Below are 13,054 nucleotides of genomic sequence, written 5' to 3'. Positions count from 1 at the left end.
GCAAACCAAGACCAATGAGAATATTTTAAGAACTTTCCTCTTAGCTACCTTCAGGATTCAGGACTATACCGGAGGGCTCTGAATGTCAGGATCAGACCAAAACAGGTCTGCTTTCCAAAGATTTCTGTCTATCTTTGTGTGTGTTTCAATTTCAGATAGCAAAGCAGTTGTTTAATTCTATGTTGAAATTTTCTCTCTTTGAATTCCCCAAAGATTAGACTTAGAATTAACTGGCTTCCCTGCTCAATATTCCACTCAAGTTTTGTTGCTCATGGTGAGAAAAGATTATGAGGTCGTGTAGATAATTGTTGCAAGAATGCAAAGCAGGATTTTTCCTTGTTTGTTTATTTTAAGCAATCTCTAGAAATCTGTCCATACATTATGTTCCTGTGTTTATCCACTTTATGCCCCTGGACATCTGGTGGCCCATCTCCAACCTTGTTCAGCTTTGATGGCCTTCATCCTTGGGGCAACCTCAGAGAACTCACGCCCCGACTTCCCTGCACTGCCTGCATTCATTCCGTGGCAAACACGCCAGCTCACAGGGCATGTAAATGGACCCCCCTCAACCTTCTCCTCGCTCCACGCCCTACGAGTCACTCAGCTGGTCTCAGACGCTCTCTGTGCCCCTGTTGGAGGCAGAACCTGTTCACAGTTGTTTTTGTTATTCCCCGTCCTCTGTGTCTCCCTGCAGCAAGGAGGCCATATGAGTCCTCTCCAGAGGGGTCCCCTGCTGCACCGTTCACTAGGCTCCCAATTAGAAAATTCTCCTAAGGAGCACCCTGAGGGAGAAACCACCCTGAAGCCAAGGCCTCGATTTCCCTGTACTTAACTTCTAGGTCCTGATGATAGCAGGTGCAGATGTTGAGGAAACTAATCTGTGGGATCTCTCTTGGTCTCAGTCTTTTACTTCTGAACTCTCGGTCTCCTCTACACTTTCCATTTTACTTGGGCTGTTCTTTAGGAACTTGGAATCTGGGTCCGAGTTTTTGGCAATGGGAGAATTACAACAACGTGGCTTTCCTTGACGTTCACCACCTAGCTCACCGGGATGATCTGATTGTGTTGACTCTCCTCTTCAAAGGGTCTCTTCTCTGTCCACCTCTGAAACTTTTTGAACTCTCTGAGGGATAATCCTTTGTCCCCCACTTTTTAATGTATCAGTCCTGTAGTCATCTGCCTGCCTGATGACTAACTACTCTTTCCATCAAAAGCCATATTTGAACCTCCTGAAACATAGCATGCCTGTGCATCCTCATACGAAAATGCCATTTATTCTGTATCGGTACTTGCCGGACATTTCACTCCATGCAGTGAAATGTTGATTAGAACATAGTTCTTGATGCTAAAACTCACCTCCAGTGGAAGCATTTTACAAACATGGTCACAAACACTTTAACACAGATAGGACTGCTCATTTGTTTCCTGGGGGAAAATATGGAGGGTCATTGGGTTTGCGTGACTTGCCTATGTCCAACCAGCTAGTAGTAGTGGAACCAAGCCTGAACCAACTATTTCCTACTCATAGTCTGAGTCCCAAAGGAAGGGCGCCATGGGAAAGGAGGGTGGCTCCAGGCTCCAGTTTAAGAAAGCAGCCACAGCAAGAGTGATGCCCTCACTCCATTCTGCAAACAGAAGGGATAAAGAGTTCCTAGTAGTGCACATGTGATAGAGCCGTGTCTCTAGGTGTCTTATTATAGGTTTATTTTACTCGTACATTTTACTCATAGATTTTGAATATAATTTTTCATTAATTTTGCTATTTGCAAGAGCCCAGGATTCAAGCTGTCTTTCAAACACTGTAGGCCACATAGCTGTGATCCAGGGGAGCCCACTGCAATATGGAGAACAGTGTGTTCGGGTGTGGGACCCATCCCAGTAGTTTTGGCCACAATAAGTAGTATCTCCTATATTCAGATCCGATCATCTTTGTAATCTAAATACTGTTTCAAGAATAATCTAAATTTTTTATAAAGGTATAAATAAATATAGTTGATATAAATTAATAGTACATGGAAGAGAGCACAAAGATTTTTATTTCTGTTTTGAAAAGACAAATCATAAAAGTATGAACTGACCGCTCTAAGTCTGAAAATCTGGAGATCAATATTCCCATTAGTATTTAAAAAAAAAAAACCCTCTATTCAAATTTCACAGATTGATAACACAGTTTAACTGAAAAGGCTTTTAAGTTATAAAATTACTTTTTCCTAGATTGGCTTGACTTCATCAATATATAAAGTATCATTGTTTTTAAAAACCAGACATGGAGTTATTTTAATAGTCATATTTGTAGACTACTTCTCCTCATATAATCCTACTAATAACATTGCAGTAAAAAAAAAAATAACAGGGAACAGTTAATCCTCATGACGCTTTTATTAATTCAAGGTGATCTGCTACATTGTGTGGTTTGGTTTGCTTTAATTTCATCTGGTTTTACTCTGGCATTTATTTAATCAAAAATAGTTTGGAAGCTATCAACTAGAAATGTGGTAGGGAGTCTTTAAAGGTATACTTTTAAAAATTAAAAATATTATAGTATATTATCTTGTATATTGTATATTGCCTTGTATAGTATATATCCACTTGAAGATGTGGAAAATATACGTAATATGAGTTTACTTTTTAAAAAACCATTGGGTCACTTAACACAGCGTAATCAGTCAATTGCACTTAATACCATTAGGAAGTAAATCTAGCTTCTCTGAGTATGCCAGTGTCTATTGCAGTAAAATAAATAAACGAAGTCATTAACACCAAGAAGGACTCTTCAGTTGTTAGGGATTCCAGATAGAATTATCAAAAACTAACTACTCAAGAAGACAGTGGGAAAAATACACCAAATTGTAGTAAATGTCAAGGGTAATTTGGAATTTGTGTTAATCTGTGTGTTTAATGTTTCAGTATTTTTATGAAGCCCCCTCAAGGGCTAGTGCTTTCATAGTCTGTATTAATAGAATTTTAGAGACTAGTTTAATTGAAGTAAAAATCATGCTTGTCATAATGCTAAGGAACTCAATTTTAGAGTTTTATGCTTAATTAAAAAAAAGTGTGATTGAATTATAGTTGAGGTGAATAGTGAAGAGTCAAAGTCAAAAATGAGAAGAAAGAAAATTATGAAATTAGTAGAGGTTAGTAACCTTAAGGTTAAGAGGACCCAAAAAAGGTATCTCCGTATTTTGGAAATTTAACTATGTAGAGTTGGAATGTGGCTTATTCGTTTACCCCATGTTGCATTCTGGGTGGCCAATATGGAAACAACTGGAAAACAAAAATAACAATTTAAAAAAAAAAGAACTTATCCCCCTGGGGCAAATAATACATTGTATGTTAATAAAAGTAATTAATTAAAAAGAAAAGAACTTATCAGACTCAACACCCAAAAAATAAAAAATCCAGTTGTTAAGAAATGAGCAGAGGATAATAATAGATGTTTCTCCAAAGAAGACATATAAATGGCTAACAGACACATGAAAAAATGTTCAACATCACACATGATCAGGGAAATACAAATCAAAAACACACGAGATACCCCCCCACACCAGTCAGAATGGCTAAAATGAACAACTCGGGAATCGACAGATGTTGGTGAGGTTGCAGAGAAAGGGGAAACACTCCTTCACTGTTGGTGGGGATGGAAGCTGGCGCAGCCACTCTGAAAAACAGTATGGAGGTTCCTCAAAAAGTTAAAAATAGAGCCACCCTACGACCCAGCAATCACACTACTGGGTATTTATCCATGCAAAAATAGTGATTCAAAGGGGAAGATTTAAGATGGCGGAGTAAGGGGACCCTAGGTATGTCTTGGACGTTGGATACAACTAGTTATCAAATCATTCTGAACACCTGAGAAATCAGTCGGAGATCTGAGAAAAGGAGTGCTGCAAGTCTTCACTTAGGAAAATGACCACCGTTTGGAAGGTGGGAGGTGCAGGGACTGAGTCCAGGGTGATAGAGTTCAAGATACCGCGGTGGGGAAGGGGCCTGCTGAAGGAGGCTCCCACAAGTATTGGAAGCAGAGGAGAGCAAAACTGGAGCTCTTAGCAATCTGCTACAGCGCCATGGGTCCCTGGCTTAAAGGTGCTCAGGTGGGGAAGCAGGATGAAATCTCAGGTGTGATATTGTGGTCTCAGGATACCTGGGGGTCCCAAGAAGAATGAGGGCATCAGAGTTCCCAGGGCGTAGGATCGGGAAGCCAGCTGAGAACAGAGTCTAGGTGCAAGGTTTCTGCTCTGTGTTGCCATAAACTTCAAACCACTGCACAGTCGTCCAGCCACTTTCCTGGGAGGGGCCAGCAAAGGGCAGAAGTGTGGCAAGAGCCTCCCCCTCCCCCAGAAGGAAGAGCAGTGTCTACACGGTAAGAGTCCATAAAATTTGGAATCTTGGAACTCTTTTGTGCCTGTGATTACAACGCTTGGTCACAGGCCGGGTGAACAGAGAAACTGTGGAGAGAAGAGCTATTGATTGTTTTCCTGTGAGGCTCACTGAACAGTGAGGGGCACAAATTTTCAGCTCCCGGGGCTGGAGAGTGGGGCGCAACCATATTCATCCCTCCCATTTGCGCTGAAAGCCTTCAGGGAATAAAACAGCAACACCTAGTGGAATCCAGAGCTGCTTGCACTGAGCCCTGTAAGTCCACAGGAGGCACCTTTGCCATAGGTCAAGTCCACCTGAGAAACAGCGCAACAGGCCGCCCCCCCAAAAGAATAGCACAAACAACTCACTGTACCAAGTTTAGGTATGATAGAGGGCTGCAAAGCTTCAGCTCTTGGGAAAAATAATACATACTATTCTTCGTATTTTTTTTTAAAGATTTTATTTGTTTATTTGACAGACAGAGATCACAAGTAGGCAGAGAGAGAGGAGGAAGCAGGCTCCCCGCTGAGCAGAGAGCCCAATGCGGGACTCGATCCCAGGACCCTGAGATCATGACCTGAGCCGAAGGCAGCGGCTTAACCCACTGAGCCACCCAGGCGTATTTTTATTTTTTAGTCATTTAGTATTTTTTTCAGTTATTTTTTTTTAATTTTTCCAACTCTTTTTAAATTTTTATTTTTACTGAAGTTGTGTGTGTGTGTGTATATATATATATATATATATATATATAGTTGTTGTTTTCTTTCATTGTATTTTATTTTATTTTACACACACACACACATAAACACATATATATGTGAAGTATTTCTTTCTTTTTTGGAGATCTAGTTTTTCATTTGGTTTCTTTATCTTTTGTTGTTTGTTTTGGGTTCTTTTCTTTTGTCATTGTTATTATTGTTTTTTTTTTCTCTTCTTTTCTGCACAAAATGACAAAATGAAGTAATTCACCCCAAAAGAAAGAATGGGAAATAGTATTCATGGCCAAGGATTTGATCAATTAAATAAGAGGTCTGAACTAGAATTTTAAAAGACTATAAAGATACTAGCTGGGTTTGAAAAAAACAAAGAAGGTACTAGAGTATCCCTTACTGTAGCGATGAAAGAACAAAAATCTAACCAGACTGAAATTAAGAATGCTATTACCAAAATGTAGTCCCAAGTGGAGGCCACAAAAACGAGGAAAAATGTGGCAGAAGAGAGTCAGTGATATAGAAGATAAAATGATGGAGAATAAGGAAGCTGAAAAGAAGAAGGAAAGAAAACTACTAGATCATGAAGGAAGACGTAGAGAACCCAGCAATTCCATAAAGTGAAATAATATCCAGAAAATAGGAGTCCTAGAAGATGAAGACAGGGAGAGAGGGACAGAAGGTTTATTTAAACAAATTATAGCTGAAAACCTCCCTAGTCAGGGGAAGGAAACAGGCATTTAAATCCAGGAGGCACAGAGAACCCCCTCAAAATCAATAAAAATAGGTCAACACCTTGACATAGAATTGTGAAAATTTCACTATTGAAAATTTCAAAGATAAAGAGAAGATCCTGAAAGCAGCTTGGGACAAGACATCCTTAACCTACAAGCTAAAACCTACATTCTTGAGTGGAGAGACAGGCCAAAAGTAACAAAGACCAGAAAGCAACAGAGACAGTTTACAGAAACAGTGGTTTTACAGATCTTATGATAGCACTAAATTCATATCTTTCAAAAAATACTTTGAATGTAAATGGACTAAATGCTCCAGTCAAAAGAGATGGGGCATCAGAATGGATTTAAAAAAAAAATATCCATTGATATGCTGCTTGCAAGAGACTCATTTTAGACTCAAAGTCACCTCCAAATTGAAAGTGAAGGGGTGGAGAACAAATTATCATGCTAATGGACATCAGAAGAAAGCTGGAGTAGCCATCCTTATATCAGAAAACTAGATTTTAAACCAAAGACTGTAATAAGAGATGGAGGACACTGTATCATAATGAAAAGATCCATCCAACAAGAAAATCTAACAGTTGTAAATATTTACGCCCCTGCCTTGGGAGAAGCTAAATATATAAACCAACTAATAACAAAATAAAAGAAATTCATTGTTAATAATAGAATAATAATAAGGGACTTTAACAACCCATTTGCAGCCATAGATAGATCATCTAACCAGATCAGCAGGGAAACAAGGACTTCGAATGACACGCTGGACCAGATGGACTTCACAGATATCTTCAGAACATTTCATCCTAAAGCAGCAGGATTTACACATTCTTTTCAAGTGCACATGGAACATTCTCCAGAATAGATCACATACTAGGTCACAAATCAGGTCTCAACTGATACAAAAAGACTGAAATCATACCATGCATATTTTCAGACACCAGTGCTATGAAACTTGAAGTCAATCACAAGAAAAAAAAAATGTGAAAGGAGGTGAAAGAATATCCTACTGAAGAATGAATGGGTCAACCAGGAAATTAAAGAAGAATTTTTTTAAAAATACGTGGAAACAACTGAAAATGAAAACAGGACAGTTCAAAACCTTTGGGCTGCAACAAAGGCAGCAATACATGCCTTCCTCAAGAAACAAAAAAATTCTCAAATATACAATTAACGTTACACCTAAAGGAGCTGGAAAAAGAACAGCAAATAAAGCCTGAATCCAGCAGAAGAGAAATAATAAATATAACAGCAAAAATCAATGATATGCAAATTTTGAAAAGCAGTATGGTACTGTCACAAAAACATACACATAGGTCAATGTGGCAGAACAGAGAAATGGACCCCCAACCCCATGGTCAACTAATTCTTGACAAAGCAGGAAGGAATATCCAATGGAAGAAAGACAAACTCTTCAACAAATTGTGTTGGGGGCTCCTGGGTAGCTCAGTTGGTTAAACATCTGCCTTTGGCTCAGGTCATGATCCCAGGGTCCTGGAATCGAGTCCTGCATCAGGCTTCTTGATGAGGAGCTTCTCCCTCTGCCAGCTGCTCCCCCTGCTTGTGCATGCTCTCTCTCTCTCTCTCTGGCAAATAAATATACAAAATCTTAAAAACAATTGTGTTGGGAAAATTAGAAAATTAGCCACATGCAGAAGAATGAAACTGGATCACTTTCTTACACCACACACAAAGAAACAAAATGGATGAAAGACCTAAATGTTAGACAGGAATCCAACAAAATCCTAAAGGAGAACATAGGTAGCAACCTCTTTGTCCTCAGCTACAGCAACTTTTTGCTAGACTCCAAAGGCAAGGGAAACAAAAGAAAAGATGAAGTATTGGCACTTCATCAAGATAAAAAGCTTCTGCACAGCAAAGGAAACAATCAATAAAACCAAAAAGCAACCTATGGAATGAGAGGAGATATTTGCAAATGACATATCAGATAAAGGGCAAGTATCCAAAATCTATAAAAAACTTATCAAACTCAACACCCCAAAAACCCAAAAAATTCAGTCAAGAAATGGGCAGAAGACATAAACTGACATTTCTGCAAAGAAGACATCCAAATGGCTAACAGACACAAGAAAAAGTGCTCAACATCGGTGAAATTAAAAAAAAAAAAAAAGAGAGAGAGATACTACCTCACACCAGTCAGAACAGCTAAAATTAATAACTCGGAAAACAATAAATGTTGGCATGAGGATGCTGAGAAAGGGGCACCCTCCTACTGTTGGTTGGAATGCAAACTGGTACAGCCACTCTAGAAAACATTATGGAAACTTCTCAAAAAGTAGAGCTACCCTATAGCCCAATGACTGCACTATGGGGTATTTAGCCAAAAGATACAAACATAATGATCCAAAAGGGCATGTGCACATTTATAGCAGCAGTGTCCACAATAGCCAAAGAAAGAACCCAGATGTCCATCAATAGATGAATGGATAAATAAGATGTGCCTGGGTGGCTCAGTGGGTTGCCTTCGGCTCGGGTCATGATCTCGGGGTCCTGGGATCGAGTCCCGCATCGGGCTCTCTGCTCGGCGGGGAGCCTGCTTCCTCCTCCTTCTCTCTCTGCCTGCCTCTCTGCCTGCTTGTAATCTCTCTCTGTCAAATAAATAAATAAAATCTTAAAAAAAAAAAAAAGATGTGTGCACACACACACACACACACACGAATATTACTCAGCCATCAAAAAGAATGAAATATTGCCATTTTCAACAACACGGTTGGAACTAGAGGGTATTATTTTAATTTTAAGTGAAATAAGTCAGATAAAGACATACCATATCGTTTCATTCATGCATGGAATTTAAGGAACAAACAGATGAACATAGGGGAAGAAAAGGAAAAATAAAATTAAGTGAAAACAGACAGAGAGACAAGCCATAAGGGACTCTTAAATATAGGGGACTAAGTGAGCATTGCTGGGGTGTGGGGAAGAGGGGTAGTTGGATGAAGGGCATTAAGGAGGACAGTTGATGTTATGACCAGTGGGTGTTTTATGCAAATGATGAATCACTAAATTCTACCCCTGAAAGCTCAGACCTTTTGACTACCTTTACTCATTTCCTTCATATGCACGCACTCCATGCCTCTGGCAACCACTTACCTGTTCTCTGTATCAGTGAGTCTGTTTTTTTTTTTTTTTTTTTTTAGTTTTATGTATAAGCAAAATCATACAATCTTTCTCTATCTGATTTGTTTGACTTTGCATAATGCCCTCAAGTTCCATCCATGTTGTCATAAATGTCAGGATTTCCTTCTTTTTTATGGCTGAATAATACTTCAGTGTATGTTTAATATATGCCACATTTTTAAAAAGATTTTATTTATTTATTTGAGAGACAGTGAGTGAGAGAAAGAGAAATGAGCACAAGCAAGGGAGGAGCAGAGGGAGAGGGAGAGGCAGACTCCCTGCTGAGTAGGGAGCCCCATGCAGGGCTCAGTCCTGGAACTCCGGGATCATGACCTGAGCCAGAGACAGATGCTTCACCAACTGAGCCACCCAGGTGCCCCATGCCACATTTCCTTTATTCATTCATCTGTTGATCAACACTTAGGTTATTTCCATATCTTCCTATTATAGATAATGCTACAATGAACATGGGGATAGAGATATCTCTTCAGAACACTGATTGATTTTCCAGTAGATGTACACCCAGAAATGAAGTTGCTGAGTCCTATGGTAGTTCTATTTTAATTTCATGAGGAGCCTCCATCCTGTTTTCCGTAGTGTCTGTACTAGTTTACATTCCCACCAACAGTGTACAAGGGATACTTTTTCTCTACATCCTCTCTAGTACTGTTTCTCTTGTCTTTCTGATGATAAACATTCTAATAGATGTGAGGTGATCCGTCATTGTGATTTTAATTTACATTTCCCAGATGATTAGTGCTGTTGAGCATCTTGTTATGTATCTGTTAACCATTGGACATCTTCTTTTAGAAAACGTCTATTCAGATCTTCCTTTTTAAAATTGAGTTGTTTGTTGCTTTGTTACTGAATTGTATGAGCTCCTTATATATTTTGGATTTTAACTCATATCCAGTATATGGTCTGCAAATATTTTCTCCCATTCCACATATTGTCTTTTCATCTGTTGAATGTTTCTTTTGCTGTGTAGAAGCTTTTTAGTTTGATAAAATCCCACTTGTTGATTTTTTTATTGCTTGTGTTTTAGGTGTCATAGCCAAAAAAAATCACTGGAAGACCCATGGAAGGAGTTTTTCCCTATGTTTGCTTCTAGGAGTTTTATGATTTCAGGCCTGACATTTAAGGCTTTAATCCATTTCAAGTTAATTTTTGTGAGTGGTGTACAATACAGGCCTAGTTTCATTCTTTTGCATGTGAATATCTAATCTTCCCAGCATCTTTTATTGAGGGAATTATCTATTCTCCTTTGAGTATTCTTGGCTCCCTTGTCAAATATTAGTTGATTCTACCTGAATGGGGTTTATTTCTCGCCCTTGATTTTATTCCATTGATCTGTACATCTGGTTGCTTTATTAACATATACTGTATTATTAGTTTTACAGGTAGAATTTAGGGATTCATCAGTTGAATACAACACCCAGTGCTCATTACTTCAAGTGCACTCCCATCACCCAGTTATCCCTTTCACCCACCCACCCCCAACAACCCTCAGTTTGTTTAACATCCACACCGTACTCTCTTGATTACTGTAGCCTTGTAATATTGTTTGAAATTGGGAAGTGCAGTGCCTCTAGCTTTGTTCTTATTTCTCAAGATTGCTTTGGCTACGTGGGGTCTTTTGTGGTTCCGTATGTTTTTTAGGATTGTTTCTTCTATTTCTCTAAAAACATCTTTGGGATATTGATAGGGATTGCATTGAAACTACAGATAGCTTTAGACAGTATGGACGTTTTAAGAATATTAATTCTTTTAAGCCATGAGCTTGGATATGGAAAGATATGAGAATATCTTTCCATTTATTTTTGTCTTCTCCAATTTCTTTCATCAGCATCTTATAGTTTTCAGTGTACAGATCTTTTACCTCATTAGTTCAAATTTATTCCCTGAGGATTTTATTATGTTTGATATTATTATAAATAGGATTGTTTTCTTTATTCCTTTTTCAAATAATTCTTCGTTAGTGTGTAGAAACAGAACTGATTTGTGTATATTTAATTTTTATCCTGTAACTGAATCCTGCAGATTATTGAATTTGTTGGTTAGGTCTAACAGGGTTTTTGTGTGTGTCTGTGGATTCTTTAGGATTTTTTATGTATAATCATGTCTTTTGCAAACAGAGACAATTTTTTCTTTCTCTGACTTGGATGTCTTTTATTTAGTTTTCTTGCCTGATTGCTCTGGCGTAGACTTCCAGTTGCATACTAGCATTTTTAATGGTTTCATTGAACTGACTTCAGAATATTTTTTTTTTAATATTTGTCAGATCATGGTCTTGAGGAGCAGAAAGTATATCTTAAATGCTTAAATGTTGCACTTTATAGGGCAAAAACTAATGTGAAATTTTGAATTGAGGAATTGAGGAATTGTGGAAGTATGAAGTTTGTAAAGGATTTTTCTAAAGGGTGGTTGCACATTTGGAACACAGAATTTGTTTTAGGGCGCGCTGAGTGTGATAACATAACATCCAGATGGAAATGCCAGTAGTTGTAGATGTAGGACAAAGTTTGAGGGATGTTTTGGGGTTCTCATATGAATTTTGAAACTCATTAAGTTAAGGGTAATTGTGACCCAGATGCAAGAGTGGTTTGTCGGTGGAAAGCGACAGGGGCAAGGAGGATTCGTTATCAATTTGAAAGATTTCTTAATCTTTCTTCTTACTTACATATAGTCCCATAGTTCAGGAAGAGCGCTTGAACTCTCTGTACATTTTTTTTCTTCCAATAAGTCAGTATGAAGCAGTCTGATGAATGTGTGTGTGTGTGTGTGTGTGTGTAAAAATTTATTAAAACATGCAATTCAAGGGTGTCTGGGGGGAGGAGGTGATTGATCTGCATAAGAAGCTCCATATTTGGTTAGGTCTGAGTGATTCTGACTGAGATCCAGTAAATAGAAAGGAACAATAAGGTTTTTGAAATAAAATCATCCTAGAGGAGAAAAGGAAATCCAGTGGATGGTTCTTCAAAATGAAATAGTGCTGATGTTCCGGGTCTAAGGGATGAAAGACAGTCACACTTGCCCCCCACAGCCCTTCTGTGGAGCCAGCTTATGGCCTTTAAACTGATTTTGTTTTTATCTTGTTGTATTTGTTTTTTACATTCCTTCAGTTTTATTAAGGTATAATTGACAAATAAGAGTATAAGATATTTAAAGTGTAAACATGGTGATTTGATTTATGTATACATTGTGAAAGGTTACTCCCTACCAAGTTACTTAACACTGATTTATGGAGTTAATCGAAAGAGCTGTAATGTAGGGAACATAGGCCATTTTAAGTCTGGGCATATTCACACGTGTCCGTTGTGAGGTAGAATTGGGCACATATAACATGTCACCCTTCCACTAACCTTGGAAATTCACAGTTGCCCAGGGGGAGCTATACTTAGCTCTACTTAGCTCCCCCTGGGCAACTGTGGGATATAGCACTGTCTCCAAGTTGTATTTGGAGACAGTGCTATCAAGGAATGGTATTTGTGCCACAAATGTGAAGCACAAGACCACAATCACAAAAACTCCTGCAGACATCCTGTGGGACACACCAACTTAGCACACTTTGTTGGGGAAGAGGTAGGGAAACCCGGTGCAAGGAGAAGGGACTGGTATCTTTTAAACTTCTAGTAAAGTATAAAATACATATAGAAAATTGCATAAAGCATAAGTACTCAATGAATTTTCACAAATGGGAACCCAGCCAAGTAACAATCATCCAGATTCAAAACAAAACAAAGCACAGACAGAACATTACCAGCTCCCAGAGTCCTCCTCGTGACCATCCAGCCTACTCCCTCCGCCAGCTTGCCTCCTTGTAATCTTTATATAAATGGAAACATCAGGTGCACTCTTCTGCATTCGACATCTTTGTATGAGATTTTGTTCATATTATGGTGTGTAGTTGTCGTTTACCTCCATTATCATATAATATCTCATTACGGGGGAGAAGGGACTTCGTTATAGAACCCTGTTAAATTACCTTCCATGTGGCTAACTTCATCATCGCATCCATAATTCTGATACTCAGTTTATAGCTTTCATTGATGTTATATTCATGGTTCAACTTTAGTTCTTTCAGACGTTTAATTATCACACAAAACCACC

The 13,054-nt window shown here is 38.5% G+C and overlaps 1 protein-coding gene across 4 annotated transcripts in view; it reads left to right on the top strand.

Annotated features, from left to right (window-relative positions):
• RGS7 (regulator of G protein signaling 7) overlaps positions 1-13,054 on the top strand; it is a 503,370-nt gene that overhangs the window by 411,887 nt on the left and 78,429 nt on the right. The window lies entirely within an intron of this gene.

This window comes from Neovison vison, chromosome 10, assembly GCF_020171115.1.
Source record: "Neovison vison isolate M4711 chromosome 10, ASM_NN_V1, whole genome shotgun sequence".
Taxonomy (NCBI): domain Eukaryota; kingdom Metazoa; phylum Chordata; class Mammalia; order Carnivora; family Mustelidae; genus Neogale; species Neogale vison.
The sequence above is the reverse complement of the archived record's forward strand: the minus strand, read 5'-3'. Positions and strand labels throughout refer to the sequence as shown.